At 40.3% G+C, this 21567-nt stretch overlaps 1 protein-coding gene across 9 annotated transcripts in view; it reads left to right on the top strand.

Annotated features, from left to right (window-relative positions):
* Nucleotides 1-21567, top strand: part of APBB2 (amyloid beta precursor protein binding family B member 2) — a 383377-nt gene that overhangs the window by 45589 nt on the left and 316221 nt on the right. The window contains exon 1 of one of the 9 annotated variants that reach the window (XM_042936516.1): nt 17792-17824. The exons of 7 other annotated variants lie outside the window; for them this stretch is intronic. The gene's annotated coding sequence lies outside the window, so the exon portion shown is untranslated. Of the gene's footprint in view, nt 1-17791; nt 17825-18499; nt 18608-21567 lie in introns of those variants that run through there. One more of the 9 variants, XM_042936519.1, reaches the window with a different exon arrangement.

The raw sequence follows: 21567 nt of genomic DNA on the forward strand, positions 1-21567 counted from the left end.
AGATATAATCTTGCTAAATAAGAGACATATGCTTTACAGTTTCACAATTGTTTCATTTTCTTTATTTGGTTGGAATCTCTTTTTGGACTCCTTATGCTTTTTTGTAATTGGTGTTATCACCTACCAGTTGTGTTTCAGTAATAGAGCCAGAATCTCTTGAATATTCTGCACAGAATTTTGTGTTTACAGTGTAAGCTGTCTTATCTGGGATTATCATGACGAGCAGCTAGTCAGCCAAAGTGGAGAAATGTAAAAAAAAATGTTAAATTCGTATCTTAAGCATTTAATTTTAAACTCAGACACATAAATATACAGCCATTTACTAATGTCTAATTTTTTTTTAACATTTATTTATTTTTTTTGAGAGAGAGAGACAGAGCATGAGCAGGGGAGGGGTAGAGAGAGAGGGAATCACAGAATCCAAAGCAGGCTCCAGGCTCTGAGCTGTCAGCACAGAGCCTGATGCATGGCTCGAACCCATGGACTGTGAGATCATGACCTGAGCTGAAGTTGGATGCTTAGCTGACTGAGCCATGCAGGTGCCCCAGCCATTTAGTAATTTCTGATGGAAGCCCAATAAGTGGTTTCCATGGTTTTGTTTGCACATAGAACTGTACCCGTGATGCATAGTCTACTTGGTTTTTAGTTTGGGTTGCTTTAAGTTGTTGCAAGAACTTTAAGATACTTGTGAACTAGCTGAGTGCAAAATCCTTACAGGTTTTTGTGATTTGCCTCTATTCCTTTGCCTCACACCTAAATAATGGCAGTTTTAGTGTCATTTTTGTTGAGTTATTCCACATTATTCAGATATTCAACTTCATTTTCATAGAAACATTAATTTTTCTGAACTCATATTTTCTGTTTACATAAAATTTACTGTGTGTTTATATGTAGTTAAATTATAAGAACTATTGGCATAAATAGGTTAGGAATTAACATATCTGACTCTAGGGAAGGCTATAGCATGACTGATAGGAGTAGATCACTCACTGCTTCCCAACTATTGTGTATGAAGATGTAGTATTTTTTATTTTACTGTGGACCTGTACTTTTATAAAATGAAAAAAAAGTAAGGAAGACATAACAAAACACAAGCCTTAGTTTTTTTATATCTTAGAAACAACAGAAATAAAATTACATGTCAGTAAATATAATCAGAACAACTTAATGTAGGGAAAAAAGAAAAAAATTACAAATTTGCCTGTTCTTCAGAAAGTGTGTATATGGGCAATTCACATAAAGAATCACTATTAGTCATTTTTTTCAGAGAGAGCACGTGCATGCATGCACGAGCAGGGGAGGGGCAGAGAGAGAGGGAGAGAATCTTAAGCAGGCTCCATGCTCAGCACAGAGCCTGATGTGGGGCTCAGTCTCAACAACCCTGAGATCATGATCTGAGCTGAAAGCAAGAGTTGGATGCTAAACCAACTGAGCCACCTGGGCACCACAAGAATCTCTGTTACTCTTGTTAATTTGTTACTCTAGTTATAACTCAACAAGTTACAAGTGAAATGGTGATTCCCCATATTAAATACCTCTGTGTGTACTTTGAAAAACTTCTCTATGTGTATCAGTATTTAAGGTTTTTTAATTAAGTTTTTGATTTTAATTCCAGTTTAGTTAACATACAGTGTTGTATATGTTTCAAGTGTAAAATCCAGTAATTCAGTAATTCTATATGTTATTCAGTGCCTGTCATGGTAAGTGTACTCTTAAGCCCCTTCATCTATTTCATCCATTTCCCATCCCACCTCCCCTCTGGTAACCCATCAGTTCTCTATAGTTGAGTCTCTTTCTTGATTTTGTCTTTCTTTATCTCTCTCCTTTTTTTTTTTTTCCTTTGCTCCTTTGTTTTGTTCCTTTAATTCCACATATGAGTGAAAGCATAGTATTTCTTTATCTGACTGACTTATTTTGCTGAGCATTGTACTCTTTAGCTCTATCCATGTGTTACAAATGGCAAGATTTCATACTTTTTTATGGTTGAATAATATTGGAGTGCGTGTGTGTGTGTGTGTGTGTGTGTGTATCGCATCTTCTTCATTCATCTATTGATGAACATCTATTGGGCTGCTTTCATAATTTGGCTTTTGTAAATAATGCTGCTATAAATATAGGGGTGCATGTGTTCCTTTGAATTAGTGCTTTTGTATTCTTTGGGTAAATGCCCAGTAGTGCAAGTGCTGGATAATAGGGCAGTTCCATTATTAACTTTTTGAGGAAAAAGTTAAAAAATACCGTACTGTTTTCCACAGTGGCTGCACCAGTTTCCCACCAACAGTGCACGAATAATCCTTTCTCTCCACTGCCTTACCAATACTTTTCATTTCTTGTGTTTTTGATTTCAGCCATTCTAACAGGTGTGAGGTGGTATCTCATTGTGGTTTTGATTTGCATTTTCCTGATGATGTGTGATGTTGAACATCTTTTCATGTGTCTGTTGGCCACCTGTATGTATTTTCTGAGAAATGTCTGTTCATGTCTTATACCCATTTTTAAATTGGATTATTTGTTTTTTGGGTATTGAATTGTATTAGTTCTTTATATATTTTGGACACTAACCCTTTATTGGATGTATCATTTGCAAATATCTTCTCCCATTCAGTAGGTTGCCTTTTAGCTTTGTTGATTGTTTCCTTTGCTGTGCAGAAGCTTTGTATTTTGCTACAGTCCCAATAGTTTATTTTTTGCTTTTCATTTCCCTTGCTTCAGGAGACATATCTAGAAAGATCTTGCTATGGCAATATTTAAGGTTTTTGTTTTTATGTTGCACATACTTTTTGTTAACCTATTTAGGCTGGGTTGGTGGTGATAGCTTATCTCAGAGCTAATGTATAATGTATACCTAAATTGTTTATGGTTTTGTTTTAATAACACTCATGGTGAAGGAACTGGTCTTACAAAGAGATGTTGATGAGAAAGAAAAAAGACAGCATAAAGCAGTTTCAGTAAGCTCAGGATCTTCATTTTTCACTTTTCTCCAAAATGAAGCTAGTGTTGCTGCTGTCTCAAAATTTACCCTCAATCCCACCTCAGTAGCCAATTTAGACAATTTATCCTTTAAATTTATGATCATGTTTGAATGATCTTTTGGCAGAAAGAAATGATCTCTGGATTTTAGTACTTGTACGTATCAAAAAAAAAATGGACAAGGTAACCCTAAACTATTACCTGTGGTCATGTGGTTCTCCTGTGCTTAATTAGTAGGCAGGTGGTACCAACTAACCTTGCAAGGTCAACACCACCAGACCTGGTCAATGAGACAAGTTCCCTGTTCATGTATTCGGATGTTGCAACTATGCCTAGTGGCCACACCTGTTTCTAAATACTCACTCTCCATTTCCTGAACAGCTGGTAACCAACAGCTTGCACACTGGCCCCCTCGACCACACTTTGAGAAGCCCTGTGTTCAGATAGCGCCCCCTACTAGTTGTGTGCTCAAACATCAATCATTATTCTCTACAGAGGGTGTGTGATGTCTAGGTTAATTTGGCAAGGTGGTTAAACAGAGATCAGTAGAGAGATCCTCTTTTGCATAAGCATTTTTTTCCCTTGAGGAGAAGGTTCATAGCTTTCATGAGATTCAAGCTATCAGATGTATGTGTGAGCATATTTGTATGTATTATGCGTCTGTTTATCCCATGATTATAATGGTAAGGATCATGCTTTCATCTGAAGGAGTTCGGGAGATGCTCCCCCAACTATGTTGCTTTATTATATTGATTATAATGACGTAATTGATTATATTATATTGATTATTTTAAACCAAAGGTCCTTGAAAAACAAATGCAATGAGAGGCTTTCTCTGAATTCTCTTTATCTGCCTAAAAACAGATTCTCCAAAAAGGAACCCCATTGTCATAAATTCCTTCCCTGGGAGTTTCATCAACTAGGAAAAATGGACCTTTATCACACACCATACCCAGACAGACGTTATAACAAACTATTATATCTTCCATCTGTTCTCCTAAGGGCTGGTTTGTCTTTCCTAAAAAACCATTGACTCTCCCCTAAGAGGCCTACATGCCCCACTCCCTTTCCTGTATTAAGATGGCATATAAGCTTTCAAGTCTCAGTGCTTTTTGGGTATCATTTTCCCCCCTGTGTTGCCCCCCTGCATCTAATATTAAAAATTAATAAATTTTTATACTTTCCCCCCCTGTAAATCTGCCCTATTTATTTGATAGACTCAGCTATCTAATCTAGGAGGGTAGAAGGAAAGTCCTTCCTCCCGTACACATCTACCTTTGAATTATCCACTGGGCTTTGCATGTATCTGCTGGGTATTGCTTTATATAACACGTATATCTGGAATGTAGCCCTTTCAGTGGAGACATTTTCTGGAACATAGTTCTTTAAAGTGTAGTTCTATTCTAAAATGACACACTCTTAAATTTCTTCTCTGGTCAGTAGAAATGTGCCTATTATCCCCTGAGAAATCTCAGTATTTGGTCCCTGTTTCCTTCTCCTGAGTATATTGCTTGGGCCCAACAGGATTTAGTTTCTGTAATACTGAAACATAACTTGGAAAAGTGATCAATGTGGCTGTTTTAATCCTTCATTTTTATATTTTAAGTAAATTACAATTTTAAAAGATTTTAAATTCCCCTATGAACAAGGACTTATTGGGATAGCTGTGATTTATCCTGTTTTTATTAGCCCATTGTTGGGATAGAAGCACATTTTTCAGGTTTTTAAAGCAAATGAAATTTTAGCTATAGTTGAAACTCATTTTCATCAAAGTTTATTAGTAGAGTCTTTGGTGTTCAAGCAGTTGTCCTTGGAGTGGTAATAACCAGGATTTTGAATGAGAAGTTGACAGTGAAGGCTGCAGGGAGAAGTGAAAATATACTGATGAGTATAGATTTATCTCAGAGTAAAAAAAAAAAAAAATTAGTGTGTTAATTTTAGAAGCATTTACTTTCTTGATGTTATACCTTGCAATTTGAAGTTTTTCAGTATCCTAAAATAAGCTGATGTGCCAGTCAAAAAGTATTATTGAGAAAATGACAATCAGGCAACTTTTGCTAGACTTCGTCCCTCCCCCATCCAATCAGGTGAAAGAAATAACAGTGGTAAATTTCAAGCATATTTAGAATGATGTCGTTTTGATGTGACTTTAATAGCTATCATTTCCTGAGTGCTTAGTTTGACATATTTTATTTCACTTAATCCTTCAAATAAGCTGAGGACTTGAACAGGATCATCCACCTCAGTGTCTGAAGTGCAAAGTGTTATGCCAGGCTTTGTACTGAGCTTGCAGGCCAGCCTTAGTTCCTGTGTTCCTGGATGCATCCAATCTAATGGGGGGGACCAGGAGCCTTACAAATACATAATTAGAAATGGTGGTAGGTTCTATGAAGAGAAATTCATAGGGCGCTATGAGAATATAAAACAGGGTGCTCATCTAGTTGGTCAGGGAAGGTGTTCCTGAATGCGTGATATTTAAGCTGGAACCTGAATAAATATTGACGCGTGTAAGTTTGCTAAGCTGAAGTGTGTGTGTAGGTGGGGAGGGGAGATGGGAAGACATTCCAGACAAAGAATGTAGTTTGCACAAAGCCTTTGAAGTGATGATCAAGGCTGACTCAGGGACTGAAGTGTATAAGAGGGAGGGATGCTAATGAGAGGCTGGAGCAGCGGGCAGGGGTAGGACCCCAGGCCACAACGAAGATTTTGATCTTTATTTCATTTTATTTTATTTATTAAAAAAATTTTTTTAATGTTTATTTATTTTTGAGGGAGAGAGACAGAGCATGGGCGGGGGAGAGGCAGAGACAGAGAGGGAGACATGGAATCTGAAACAGGCTCCAGGCTCCGAGCTGTCAACACAGAGCCCGACAAGGGGCTAGAACTCAGGAACCGTGAGATCATGACCTGAGCCATAGTCGGACGCTCAACCGACTGAGCCACCCAGGTGCCCCTTGGTCTTTATTTTAAATGCAATGGGAAACTAAGAGTTTTAGGTTGGGGCAAGGCATGGATAGATACATGTTTTGTAAGGATCATTCTGGGTCACTGTGGACATAGGTTCTCACGGAGTCTTATAACCAGGCCACTCCATCTGCCAGACCTTTGCTGAGTTGTGTATGAGGTTGGCTCTTGCCCCTTGGCTGTTTTGTCCTCCACAGTCCTGTTTATTTAGCAGGTTTCAGGGTTTGCTGTTGACACCTTCCCCTTACAAGGTGACTTACCTAGAGTACATTGCTTTCGTTGGAGCTGCCTGTTAGCTTTGCAAGAACCTGTGGAACAATTAACAACCTGTGGGTGTCACAGGCTTGCAGAATTGTCTTTGGGCAAGTTCTATGGGGCACATAGCTCTTTACCACCACAGTCCTGGGTCTGGCTCTCAACTTTGATAATCTGGGAAGTCAGTTCTTTTCTCAGTACACCCACCCATGTCTAGTCCACTGACATCAATAGACATTGTATAGGTTCTTGCTGTTGGGGTTTCCTTTTTATTGGTCTATACATTTTCTTGTCTATTTAAATTTTTTTATTATTTATAATTTTTTTATTTTGAAATAATTTCAGACTTTCAAGAAAGTGGCAAAAATAGTACCAAGAATTCCTTTAACATTCTTCTCCCAGGTTTTCTAAATGTTAGTATCTTACATAATCACTGTATAGACCAAAACCAGGAAACAAAGATCGATTTAATACCATCATCTGGAGACCTTGTTCAGATTTTGCTATTTAATGTCCCATTAATGTTCTTTTTCTGGTCTAGGATTCAATCCAGGATAATATGTTGTGTTTAGTTGTCATAGTGCCTTAACCTGTTAACCTTAATAAGTTATTTTACCAGCAAAAAAATGGGTTTATTTGGGAACAGCAGAGAATTGCAGTCTGGGACAAGTAAGCCATGGCAAAATGAGAGGCAAGTCCAGAGAACAGAGGAAAGAAATGTTCTTTTATAGAGGAAGGTTGGGGGGAGTTGGGGAAGGGCTGTTATAAACAAAAAGTCCATTGGAGCAAATTGGGAGCTGGAAATATAGTGGCTTCTCATTGGCTGGGTTGTTGCCAGTGGGAAAGAATCTTTCTTCCTTCTGCTGGGATAGTAAAGTAGAAGCTAAAGTAGTATTGACTTGCAAGGTATGTCTCTTCCTATTGAGTCTGCAATTGACAACCAATGTGGGGGCTGAGAGAGCTCCTCTGTCCTGTCTTCCCATTCCATTTTTTTTTTTTTTAATGTTTATTTTTGAGAGAGAGAGAGTGAGTGCAAGTGGGGAAGGGGCAGAGAGAGAGGGAGACACAGAATCAGAAGCAGGCTCCAGGCTCTGAGCTGTCAGCATGGAGCCCGATGGGGGGCTCGAACTCAAACTGTGAGATCATGACCTGAGCTGAAGTCAGACACTTAACCAACTGAGCCACTCAGGTGCCGCCGCCTCCCCCCCCCCCCCCCCCCCCCCCCCCCCCGCCGACTCCATTTTAAATGAGGTTTCCTTTCATTAGTTTTCATACTTCTGAACATGGGGCAGTCTTACCTATTGTTAATAAATTTGACACTCCTGAAGAGTACTGGCCAGTTATTCTGTAAAATGCCCCTCCGTTTGGGGAGGTTGTTTATTCATGACTGAATAAAGGTTATGCATTTTTGTTCTGAGTATTATGGAAGTGATGTTATGTTGTGTGCTTCTCAGGGCATTCTTCTCTGTTTTTAATCATGATGCAATTTGCTCATTCTTCCTTGCAAATGGAGATGATGCAGTTAACTAGGCTCAGGTTTCTTTTTTTTTTTTTTTTTTAATTTTTTAAAGCCTTTTTTTTCATTAAATTTTATTTATTTTGAGAGAGAGAGAGAGAGGGAGGGAATGAGTGGGGGAGGGGCAGAGAGAGAAGGAAAGAGAGAATCCTAAACAGACTCCGCACCATCAGTGCAGAGCCCAATGTAGGGCTCCACCTCACCAGCTGTGAGATCGCGACCTGAGCCAGAAACCAAGAGTCAGACGCTTAACTGACTGAACCACCCAGGCTCCCCAACTAGGCTCGAGTCTCTTAAACTTGAGATAATGTTGACCTTTCAGACCATGTCTGGGGCACCACAGGTTGAGAAACACTGGAATTAAATGCTCTCATTTTAAGTGATCTCGGTGCCAGCATGCCTTCTAAATGCAAATGTAGGAATGAAATTACTTGGCTGTACAAAGGTTGGCATCTGGATGGCCTAGGATATGCTTATATTATTGTAGATTAATTAAATATTCATTATAAAAATAGAAAAAGAAATAGAAAGTTTCTAAATCTCAGACTCCTGCAGAAGATATCCCTGGACCTCACAGTTATGGAAACTTTGGCGGGGCTGTGGTTTTACCCTTCCTAATTGCTTCACCCATCCCTTAAAAGACTGTACCATCTTGTTAAGGGATTTGGGAGTTCCCTGGCCTTGAACTGATTATTTAGAGTGGGATCCCATGCCCCCTACATCATTGCCTACTCACCTCACCTATTATACATGGACTTTTAACTTAGAGTAACCTTACCTTGTTTTAGGATTGTTTTAGAATAACAAAACCATAATAATATAGTCAACATTTTTCTTTCTTTTTTTTTTTAAGTTTATTCATTTATTTTGAGGGAGAGAGAGAGCTAGCACATGCGTGTACGAGCAGAAGAGAGAGAGAATCCCAAGCAGGTTCCACACTGTCAGCCCAAAGCTGGATTTGGGGCTCGAACTCCCAAACCGTGTGATCATGCCCTCAGGTGAGATCAAGAGTCAGATGCTTAACCGACTGAGCCACCCAGGCACCCCTAGTCAACATTTTTCTTAAAGTTCATTCTTTATCCTTTGCTAATTCTTCCAATTTATAGTTTTTAACTAACTTAAAAAAAATAAAACCTACAGTAATATCTCCCCCCCCCCCGCCCATTCATTTTGGCTTTTCATCCTGGTAAAATACTATAAAAATAAATCAGCTGAATTTCAGCATAAATACAGGGAAAGCCAGCAGTTGGAATGATTGCAGTTTGGAAAATGTTAGATAGAGGCACTTTAAAAGAAAGATCCCACCCTATCACAGGCTGCTACTTTGAAATAACTCATGTTTCTTTCCCACCTCTAAATTGTCATTTTTCCAGTTCTTTTTGGAAGCTTCAGTATGCAAAGCTTTGACAACAGTATAGGAGAATGAAATCACTACCCACTGTGTGTGACATTTGCTTGAAGATAATTCATTTGGCTCAAAATTGGCAGTGGCTGAAATGCATGAAACAATGAAATGTTTGCATGGGTTCATTGTTTAAAGGAAGGAAATCCATCAAGGTATCCTTTTAATTGCAGGGCTGTGATAAGCCTTTATCTGATTGTATATCTTTAAATGGATATTTTCTTCCTCAGCTTCATGCAGAGTTGTGTGATAATTGGAATTCTCAGTACCTTTGCACTGTACCTTCCATCTTTGTTCTTTTCCCCACTTGACTTTGGACTGATGGCTTCCTGTATCAGGTAGAATAGTTTTAATGTAAATGATAGAAAATTCAACCCAAACAGGCCTGAGCAACAAAGGGTATCTATTGGCTCATCTTACTAGAAAGTAGAGCTTAAACATCAGGTTTAGGTATGGTTTGATCAGGGCCGTGGTCAACTTCTCAGACCATAAGGCCAGTGCTTCTCAAGCTATTGGAAAAAAAGGAACTTAAAAAAAATATTTTTAAACCAATACAGACCCATACTTTTTATAAAATACAATACAAATGAATTACAGAAAAAATGGAATTTAAAAAAATAAATATAAGGCCCAGATTTTAATTATTAAGTTCAACAGATATACATTTATTGTCAAATTGCTGTCAATGTTTCTAAACCTTATTTTCAGTTTCTGTCCTGACCTTTTTATAGGCTGTTATAGGCTATTGAGAAGCTCTGATTTGCTGCTGGCCTCTTCTGCCAGCTTATTTTTCAGTGTGGTTTGCTTCGGGATGGCAAAATGGCTGCCAGTAGCTTCCAGAATGATGTGTTCACATCTTTATTCACATCTAGGGGAAGAATTTTCTCAACTATTGTTCAAAAGGGTTGAGGCTCACACTGGTTGGACCAACTCAAAGCCCTTCACTGTGATCAGGGGAATGCCATTGGTTCCTTTTTTGTATTATTTGTCCGTTCTTGAACCACTAGATGTTAGAAGAATGTAGGAACATTGGGATGGGGGGCGCAGTCTCACTTAGACCATATGTCTGCCATACAATGCTGGGGTGGGGGGCACTGCAATACTGACTGCTGTTTTATGTTAATAAAAACATCAATATGGGGCGCCTGGGTGGCTCTGTTGGTTAAACATCTGACTTCGGCTCAGGTCGTGATCTCATAGTTCGTGGGTTTGAGCCCCACGTCGGGCCCTGTGCTCACAGCTCAGAGCCTGGAGCCTGAGCTTTACACTTTACATTTAATCTATAACACAATAAAAAATAGATATTTGGCCTTTGTCTTGGGTTCCTGGCATGGAGCTCCTTAAAAATCCTTGGAATCTCCTGAGTCATGAATGTCTTTTGTATGTTTACGAAATGACTCGTGGATAGAGGATGTGAGTTCTGCTAAATACTTTCATGCTGGGGGTTGGTCACCAGAATGACCAAACCCTGATAGACGGGGCAGAACGGTAGGTGCGGAACTGGAGACTGAGTTCAGTCACCAACGGCCAATGATTTAATCCATTGTGCTGCATAAAACCCCCTAGAATGCATCTAGAGAGCGTCCGGATTGGTGAACACATCAAGATGCTGGGCAGGTGACTTGTCCGGAGAGGGCACAGAAGCTCTGTGTCCACCTCCCCCCTCTTCCTTGCCCTATGCAGCTCCTCCATTTGGCTGTTCCTGAATTGTATCCTTTATGATAAATCATGAGACATAAATAAAGTGTTTTCCTGAGTTCTGTGAGCCGCTCCACTGAGGCTGAGCGGTAGAAGTTGTGGGAATCCCCATATTTGTAGCCAAGTCTGACAGGAAGGCAACCTGGGGACCTGGCCCTTGTGCCTGGCATCTGAAGTGAGTGCAGTCTTGTAGGACTGAGCACTTATGCCTGTGGAGTCTGATGCTCCCTTCTGGGTTGTTCATGTCAAATCGAATTGAGTTGTAGGACATCCAGCTCCTTTGGAGGATTGAGAATTAGACATGGTCCTAACAGCATTCCCTGAGAGAGGAGTAGGTACTAATATGACCCTAGTGTGCAGTGAGGAAATGGATAAGAGACTTATTAAGCAGCTAAAGTTGCACACCTAGAGATCTTTGGATTTGAAATCTCAAACCGCTCAAACCGCACTCCTCTGCATCAGTGTGTTGTAGACTTCTCAACTAGTCCAGTGAAATTTAAAACAATTGGTATTTTTGTGAGGGAAGTGTTAGAGATTTAATGGTTTAAGAGAAATGATTTATGTCTCTGTTGGTAAAGCTGTCTTTAAAACATTTTATTTTATTTGTAAAAAATATTTATTTGTGTGTGTGTGTGTGTGTGTGTGTGTGTGTGTGTGAGAGAGAGAGAGAGAGAGAGAGAGAGAGAGAGATCGGGGAAAGAGAGAGAGAGAGAACAAGCAGGAGAGGGGCAGAGAGAGAGAGGGAGACGAGACAGAATCCCAAGCAGGCTCCAGGCTCTGTGCTGTCAGGGAAGAGTCCCACGTGGGGCTCAGACTCACAGAGAGGTCATGACCTGAGTTGAAATCGAGTTGGATGCTTAACCAACTGAGCCACCTAGGCGTGCCACCCCCCCACCCCATTTTTTAATTTAAACTTTTTTAAGATGGTGAAGCTTTCTGCAGATGGGGCTAAAGGGAAAATTTACCCACTTAAAATCCTTTGTAAAATAAGACTTGAAAATGAAAATGAAAACCCAGAATTATTTCCAGAGGATGGACAGTATGTTAACCCTGATACGTACTTAAACACCCCGATGTAAGCTGTCCTTTAAAAAATAACCATATTTTTAGGGATCACTTAGGAATATCATTAAGTGAAAAGAATCAGATTGTAAGTTATAACTTCCTGCTGGTTCTGATAACATCTAGAATTTACTCTTTGTGCTTCTGTTAAATCTAGTGTGATACAGGATTTGAAATCCAGAAGATAAAATAGATGTTTTAGTTATTTAAAGGTTACATTCAAGGAGAGGTGATACTGTGCCACTTTTTTAGGCACTGTGTAAGCAGGTCTTTTTTTTTTTTTTTTTTCCAAGGGATTTATCTATTAAAAACTTAATTGGGCTTGTGCTGTCTGGTACAAACAGAAACTGTTATGTCCTCTTAATTAGATAAAAGGAAATTATGTGTCTTGAGATCTTCTCTAAATCAAAGGAGACTTCTCTTGTGCCCTATGTTACTGTGTTAAACATCAGTAATTCCATACTACTGATTATAATTTGTGTGTGCCTTTAGAATGGGTTGTGAATTCAGAGATTGCATTTGTAACTTAGACACTTGCTTACATTTTATCCCTGGATAAACATAAAGCCTTCTAGGAATTACCTTTTCTTTACAATGAATTTTCTCCCTCCTACAAGCCTTGTTGCTGAAACATTAGAGAATGTTTTGTATTTGATGTGGATTTTCATATACAGCTGTGGAAGTATGTTACTTGAGCTACTGTAGAAATAGTGTTTTTGCTTCAAGAAAATTGTTTCCTTTCTCTCAAAGCTGCAGATCAGCATTTCTACTCTTCATGCCTTCTGGCCCCAGGTATTCAATTGACAGATCATGTTACTTCCTTTTCTTTTTGGTCATTCCCATTGGCTCAGTTCAAGGCCCCCAATAACTGGATTATTGAAATCCAAAGTGGATTCCCCACCTCTAATACATTCTCAATGGTATTGCTAATGTTCTATAATACAGATCCAGTGCTAGTCCACTATTCAAACATGCTCAATGATTCTCAGATCCCCAGTATATATTTCAGATCTTTTATCATCAAACTTTTTTCCCATAAGATATTTTACCCACCAGCATTGCTGTCAATTTAGAATATGCCAGAGACATTCCCACCTTGCTAACATTGCCCAAGCTACCTCTGTGTCCTATTGCCCTTTGCTTCCTATGGGCCCAAACCAAGTTTTGCACTGTCTAGTTTAGGTCCCACCTCATCCTTGAAATTCTTCTAGATCCTTTCCAGCTAGTTCTCATCTGGTGTTTATCACTCTCATTGGATTGTGTGTCTTCCCAGAGATAAGGAACCTGTCTTATTCCCCTTGGTATCCCAACAGCCTTGCCCTTATTGACATTCCATGGATACTTGTTGAATTGAATCAACAAAGGGTGACCTGGTGACTCAGTTGGTTAAGCATTTGACTCTTGATTTAGGCTTGGGTCATGATCTCATGGTTTGTGAGATCGAGCCCCAAGTAGGGCTTTGTGCTGACAGTGCTGGCCCGATGTGCTTGGGATTCTCTCTCTCCCTGTCTCTCTCTGACCCTCCCCTGCACACAAGCTTTCTCTCTCTCAAAATAAATAAATAAGCTTTTAAAAAAAAGAATTGAACCAATAATTAAATGAAATTTATTCTTTTAAAACAGAAGTAGGAGGGAGGAAAAGAGAGGGGGAGAGAAGGAGAATATGCACATGGGTGAATTCTGCATACTTCCTTTATGTAAGGTACAGGGCAGAGCATTGTGGGAGATCAAAAGAAAACTGCAAAATCCAGACTATGGGAGGGATGCCTGGGTGGCTCAGTTGGTTAAACATCCTACTTCAACTCAGGTCATGACCTCAGGACTTGTGAGTTTGAGCCCTGCCCGGGCTCTGTGCTGACAGCTCAGAGCCTGGAACTTGCTTTGGATTCTGTGTGTCTCCCCTCCCCACCCCCCCCCCCCAATCTCTCAAAAATAAACATTAAAAAAATTTTAAAAAAAATCCAGACTATAGGAAACCCTATAGGACAATTGACCTGGTTTCTTCAGTGAATAGATTATTGGAAGACAGAGAGACAGAGATGAGTAGAAGACCTAAGAAATTTATCAACTCAGTTGCAATGTGTAGACTTTGTAAGGATTTTGATTCAAGCAAACTGTAAAGAACACAAGACAATTGGGGAAATTTGAGCACTGATTGGATAACTGATGTTAAGAAATTATGATTAATTTCGATAGGTGTGATAAAACTAGTGTGTTTATGCTGTAAAGTGTCCTTATTTTTAAGAGATACATACTGAAATATCTGCAGATGAAAGGCTGTGATGTCTGGGATTTACCTCCAAACAACCTGGTGTTGGGGGCTGGTGATCGAGGGAATGGGCATGGAGAGAAAACAAGATTGGCTCTGATTGGTAATTGTTGAAGCTGGCAGATGGCTGTGTGGGGATTCATTCATTCTTTAAAAAAAAAAGTTTTTGTTTTTAATGTTTATTCATTTTTGAGAGACAGAGAGAGACAGAGTGCAAATGGAGGAAAGGCAGAGAGAGAGGGATACACAGAATCCTAAGCAAGCTCCAGGCTCTGAGCTGTTAGCACAGACCCTAACACGGCTCGAACCCATGAACTGTGAGATCATGACCTGAGTCGAAGTCGGATGCTTCACCTGAGCCACCCAGGCACCCCAATTCTTTCTACTTTTAAGTTGAAAAAAATTTATTGATGTATAGTAGATACTTTAAGTTTTTTATTTTTTAATTTTTAAGTTTATTTATTTATTTATTTTGGTGGTGGGGGGAGACAGAGAGAAGGGCAGAGAGAGGGAAAGAGAATCCCAAGCAGGCTCCACACCACGAGTGCAGAGCCTGATGCAGGGCTCGAAATTATGAATCTCGAGATCATGACCTGAGCCAAAATCAAGAGTTGAATAAGCAACAGACAGCCACTCAGGTGCCCCTATTTTCTTTTTTAATTGAAATATAGTTGATACTTTCTATATTTTTATGTGTTTGAAAGTTTCTCTCATAAAAGATACAGAATAAAATAAGGGCTAAGACATAGGTTTTGGTTTTAAAGTATTTGAACCAGTGAAACTGGGGTCTGGGCAGCTCAGATTCTAGCCCTGGCCCTCTAATGACCTGAATGACCTGGAGTTGCCCCTTTAACATTTCTGGGTTCCACAGAACATTACTCGAGTAAATGAGTTCACTGGATGGGATCCTCCTTGTCAATGGTTAGCTGCGATGCTGCACTTTTGAAAGAGGGTTGAGGTGTGCTCTCAAGGAGAAAGATTCTAGAATCAAGGAGCCATGTTCACGAAGGGCTTGGTTTCCTTCAAGCTGTTTGTCAGATTCTAGTTCCAGACTGGTCACCTCCTTTTCCCCAGGGAAACTGGAAGCATTCTGTAATTCAGGCTGTCAATTTGAGTTGATAGGATTTCAGCCATAGAACAGAGGTGTCATATAATTAGCTGGGTCGTCTTATCCCTGAGTTATTTCTGTGTGTCTAGTGGTTAGGAGATCAGGCTCTGGAGGCCGGGTTCAAATCTCAGTTTAACTACTAGCTGTGTCACCGACCTTCCTTAGAGGGCTGTGGTGACGTTTAAATCAGCTAATACATGTGTGACACATAGTGGTGGCTCAATAAATGATATCATTTTTTTCAGGTCCATTAGTCTTCTTTGTGTTTTGGATTTACAGTTTTTAAAAGCTAGTTGAGCCTTAAGCACCGTTGTCATCTTCAGTTTCTTCCTCCTTCCCTCCCTCTCTTTGGGTTAGCACATTGGAGACCTCACCATAGTCCTTACCATTGGTGAGAGCAGCACCAAGGTGCCTCCGAGAGATCGTCCTGTCAGCCCTTCACTTGGATGCTGATGCTGATGGTCTGGTTGCTGTGGCATTTGCCTGTGGTGGCATAGCCAGGGCATTGGTGGGGCCACATCTGGAATCCCATCTCCTGACTGATGGTTATTTCTGTGGCTGTGTTCAGCTTCCTGAAGTCTCCTTTGGCATCCTAATTGCTTACTAGGATGTAGTGTGGAGAGAAAAATTCTGTCTCCTGTATCTGGTATTAAAAAACTTATCCCCTCTGTTAAGAAGGAATGTCTGGTAATGCTCTAGCATTTGTAGGGAGGGGAAATGGGAGGAAGCGTGGTGTTCCTCACATTCTGACTAATCGCTTAGGCAGCGGAGCTCCGTCATTTCCTTTCTGTGGCTTGGTGACCTCAACCCTCTTCCTGGTCCAGGCCGGCAGCACCTGTGACCACCCTCCCTTCCTTACAGCCAGCTTGTCTTGGGTCTTGGGTCTTTGTCTTACAGTTGTCTGAATCACTTCCCTGTTTCTCATCCTTGATGTTTCCCAGTAAGTAGCATTGTTTCTCCTTAAGCCTATTGTTTTTCTCCTTAATGTTATTTCTTGATTGCCTTCATTTTCTTTTGATGCTTCTATTTATTTTCTATTCATTAAGCTGAAAATAGGTTTATAAAGTTCTCTTATTTTTCCAAGGATGAGATCCCAGTTTATAGATTATCTGCATCCCTTTCCTTTTTCTTCAGCTTTGAGGCACTTTGTGACTCATGAGATTTTCCTAATAAGGGGGAAGGTAATATTTTTATAACACTTGACAGATTATGTAGTGATTTTATAGACAAAATAATGTACTAGGCATAAGAGTTGGAAAGCCTAGATTTTGTCCCGGGTTTTAATTTCCATTCACAAACCAAGTTTTCAGACAAGTTTTTTTAACCTTTTCCTACTTCCGTTTTCTGATCTGAAAAATGGGAATCCCTAGTGTTTGTTGGAAGATGGTGTGTTCTTGGCATTAAGTTCAGTAAGTTCTGGCTCAAGTAACTGGATATTGTGATCTTATTTGGGATTCATAGTAACTTTTTTGAGGTATATTGGACAATTACCCCCATTTTTTATCTATTTCCATTTTCTTTCATTTTTCTTCTTTCTTTTTCATCTATTTCTTTCCTTTTGTCTATAAGAAAAAAGAAAGACTTAAAAGCTAACACATTTCAGTTGTACAAATATGGCATTAAGGCTCGGTGTTTGAGATTTGCCCTAAAATCTTTCCTTGGAAGAGGAGGCAAAGGGTGAGTGGAGGACTCCTTCCTGCGTCTTTAAATTCAACTTATTCCCGGTTCAGTACAATCCAGAAAGACCGGGGGTGGGTTTGTCCTTGACTTAGAACTGTGTCCAGGCTTCCTGAGCGCAGGTGATAGGCCCGGAGGTGGTGTCGTGCAGTGGGCAGACTCACCTGGGGTGGGGTGTTGGCCCTGCTTCAGAAGCCGTCTGCTCCTCCGGTTCGTCCTTGGTACAGTAACTGCCGTGAGGCGATTTTGAAGAATAGGACATACACGTAAAGGGCCTGACATGCTATATAGTTGCTTAGCCAATATGAGTTCCTTTTCTAGTTTAGAATATATTTCTGATTTGTGTAATGGGAACTGAAGTGGAAATGTTGGGATTCGGAGCGAACGGCCAAGAAAGAATTCTTCAGACGTCTTTGGTGCAAAAAAGTAGTTTCATGAAAGCACAGGACAGGACCCATGGGCAGAAAGAGCTGCGCTGGGGTTGTGACGGGTGACTGATTGTATACCTTCAGGTTGGGAGGGGGTTAGGGATAGCATAGCATACATCTCTAAGGAATTTTGGCAGCAAGGTTTCGAGGACCTTGAGGGGGCTAACTATTGTTAGGAAAAGATCATAAAGTACTATCTAGTAAAACTTCAGTCATAAGACCCTCCAGATGTATATCAGTGAGGCCATATGCTTGGAGGATGATTGCAAACCTGTATCTTGGGGGGTAGAGATAATGGAAGTTCCCAAAGGAATTTCTATGTGTGAAAGTAGACTCCCAGGATCCTGGGTGGGGGGGGGGGGGGGATAATGTTAAGCTAAGATTGCCTTTTGTCCCTTAGCAAAGTGTCCGCATCGAGGCAGCTGAGCTCCCAGGGGAAGGTCACTCTGCCTGTCTCAAGGACTTACCACTGGACTGTAAGTAGTAAGGAAATTTAATTTCTTCTTTTGCCTTTGTTTCCCATATCAGGATCCTCCTGCTAAAGGAATTTCAGGCAGCAGCCAACAGGTTTTAGAGACATTTTTGTGGGCAGTGGTACTCTTGAAACATCCCTAACTACCCCCACCCTGCCAAGAAAGGCTGGTCTGGTAGGGTTGGGACTTGCTTTCCACCAGTGTTTCTCACCTCCAGGTGGGCCTTAGAGTGACATTGCTTTGTCAGAATACAATTCTGGGCTCCAGACCAGACCTACTGCCCAGACATGCACCTTTGGGAAAAGCTTTCCAGGTTCTTCTGATGCTACCCTGGCTTAGAGCCGCTGCTTTAGACAAACCAGAGTGACCTTCTAGTGTGTCTAAAATATGATTCAATTTAAAGAACTCCAGTTGGGTGTCTCTTTCTGAGGATACAGCAGTTCTTTTCTGAGAGGAGCATGTCCTCTTGTACACTTGGCCTTGTTAATTGGGTGTAATGCTTTCATAGTGACGATAATAGCTAACCCAGGCACTTTACATGTATTAACCCGTGCAGTTCTTGCCGCAGCCCTGCGAGTTAGGTGCTATCACTGTGTCCCTTCGGCATGACATATCCAAAGCCACACACAATACCTGGAATGGAGCCAGGTATTGAACCCACGCAGCCTGGCTTAGGAGTCAGTGCCCTTGTCCCTCATGTTATCCATCTGTCTTAATCGCAGATAGGACTGCCTTGGAAGAGGGCTTTGGAACATGTCGCTGTTACCCAAGGGTTGTGGAAATTTGGTAAGAACTGGTAGCCTCTTCTCCGCTGACTTTATATTGTTTCTTGGCGTATCCTGGCTGGGTCCAGATGTGAAGAGGACTCCTACATCAGAGCGGATGTGTGTGCAAGCAGGTGGTAAGGGGGAGGGGTAGAGCACATTTACCAGCACGCCTCTCCTATTTACTCCTTCCACTCTCCCACTTATTACCGAGGTGTGTGGGATTGGCTCGCTCTAAGGGTGGTAATTTGGGAGTCACTTCTTTGGCTTCCTTCACTGTAGCGAAAATGATAGACTCGTTGCTCTTTGAAGGTGAATGTCTCTTTGAGAGAGCCTGAGAATGACTTTCATTTCATCTGTGTTTGGGAGAGAACAGAACACAGTTCCCAAAGGCCTGGTGCTAAATAGTCGTTTGAGGAGGGCTTCGTGTGGGAGCTCTTTGCAGCCTGGAACAGGCTGTAAAATAGACTGGGGGATATACTTGCTTTAGACTGACCTGCCCAGACAGAACATTGTGGGGTGCTCAGGCAAATGCAGCCCGTGTGAAATAACAATTAGAACGGCCACTTGCTATGTGCCGGGCACTGTGCTAGGTCATTTAGGACACTCTGTCCCTTATCCTGGTGGATGTCTTGGTTCCCATTTTATGGAGCAAGAAACCAACTCAGAAGTTAAATTATGAGTCTTATGGTCACACAGATAAGTGATGCAGTCAGGATTTGAGCACATTTCTCTCAGACTCCAAAGCCGTGAGTATTACTTCCTATAATACTTCACTCTTCTGTGAAAGAAAACCGTGTGCTCGGCTTTGCGGCAGCATTAATTTGTAAATAAAAGCCTTCTTTCCTGATTTAACATGAAGATCTTCTTTTGGATGTAAGGAATAAAATAAACACTGCTAACTGCTGTCCTGAAATGAAGGAAGTAAAAGAAATGAATGAATGAATGAATGAGTGAGTGAGTGAGCTGGACTGGTGGTAGATTTGTAGAGCATGGGGAGATCCCTCCCCCAGGATACTCACATCTTCTAAATAAGTCTGTTGGGGTTCTTCGCCCTCCCACCCTATTAAACATGGTATAATATCTGGACCTTGAAGTAGCAATTTGTATTTCTGGCTACGTTTAATTCCTGACTTGTTTACTCTTGATTTCTTTCCCTTAAATTAGTTGTACCTCCTATTCCTCCCCTTTTCTTTTTTTCCCTACTGTCCTTTCCAGTAGAAGGTTTTGCTTGCCAGGATCATTTGGTTTAAGGTGGATAATGTATGTAATTTTAAAAGTTCAGATTTCTTTGAAAAAGTCTGAAAAGAATTAATAAAGGCATATCCATCAATTCATGAACCACAAAAATTAGGATGAGCTTTCCGACAAATGTTGTTATTATAATACTTACTGTTCCATTTTCAATTCAGACATTATAGATGCCCCGAGGAAACAGACACAGAGGGAAAATGAGATGTGATCATATTAATTATGATTTCACTTCTGCGGTTAAATAGATTTCCAGCTAGAGTCAGGGTTGCTTCTTAATTAAACAAATATTTCTTGAGGGCTTGAAATCTGCCAAACTCTGTACTTGTCTTTGATTTCACCTGTTCCTTGGGTGCTAGTGCCATTTCAGCTCTGAGTTGGTTTTAAAAATTCTTTGCAGCAGCTCTCAGAATAATTTAGGTCGGAGTTTAGGACCGTCATTCCATGAAAGCCATTTTTCCATGTACTTGAAGGGTAACATCATGTCTGTCTTTTTTTTTTTTTTTTTTCATTTGGGTTCTCTGTTATTCCTCTCCTTTCTCCTCCTCCTTTTCTTGGCCTTACGTTCTTGATTAGGAAGAAATACCAAAATTAACTTAATTTAAAGAAATTGTATAGATCCGTGCTTCCTATCAAGTGGCCTTCAGACCATCAGCATTATAATCACTTGTGCTTGTTAAAAATGTATATTTCTGCAACAACAGGGATGGACCTAGAAGGTATTCTGCTAAGTGTAATAAGTCAGAGAAAGACAAATACCATATGATTTCACTTATATGTGGAATCTAAAAATCAAAACAAACAAACAGCAGAAACAGACCCATAAATACAAAGAACAAATTGAAGGTTGCCAGAGGGAAGGGGAATGAAGGGAATGGGCTAAATGGGTGAGGGGGGTGGGAGATACAGGCTTCCAGTTATGGAATGAATAAGTCACAGGGATAAAAGGTACAGCGTAGGGATATTGTAATAGTGTTGTATGGTGATGGGTGATAGCTACACTTGTGAGCATAGCCTCAGGTATAGAGTTGTGGAATCACTGTGCTATACACATGAAACTAATGTAAAATTGTGTGTCAGCTATAATCCAATTAAAATAAAATGCATATTCTTGTGTCCCACCCCAGATCTGAATGTGAGAACTGCTGAATTAGAGTTACATGCATGTTATTTTTATGCATCCGGTAGAATGTTCTCTTTTTTTCTTTGAATAAAGAGGTAATCTCATTTTCCCCCTGAGTTAATGTACTCTGATTAAAAAACAAAAATGAAAACAATAAAAAAACATTTCCAAAAAGAATGCTGGAATTAGGTTTTAGAATTTGAGAAACTTTTCTTTAGATTTTAACTGAAACTCAAGTTGTTCTTTCATCCACTGTGGGTATCCTCAAATTATTATTAACAAACTACCCAATTCTTTGACTTTTTAAAAATGAAAGAAGTTTAAAGACTTCATTAATTTGAAGTCCTAGTTCAAGCTACTAATATTTTATTTATTTTTTTAATGTTTATTTTTATTTTTGAGACAGCATGAACGGGGGGAGGGGGAGAGGCAGAGAGAGACACAGAATCTGAAGTGGGCTCCAGGCTCTGAGCTGTCAGCACAGAGCCTGATGTGGGGCTCGAATTTGTCACCTGTGAGATCATGACCTGTGCTGAAGTCGGACGCTCAACTGACTGAGCCACTCAGGCGTCCCAAGCTACTAATGTTTTAAAATGAGTCAGAGGAGT

The sequence above is a fragment of the Panthera leo genome, chromosome B1 (genome assembly GCF_018350215.1).
Source record: "Panthera leo isolate Ple1 chromosome B1, P.leo_Ple1_pat1.1, whole genome shotgun sequence".
Lineage (NCBI taxonomy): Eukaryota > Metazoa > Chordata > Mammalia > Carnivora > Felidae > Panthera > Panthera leo.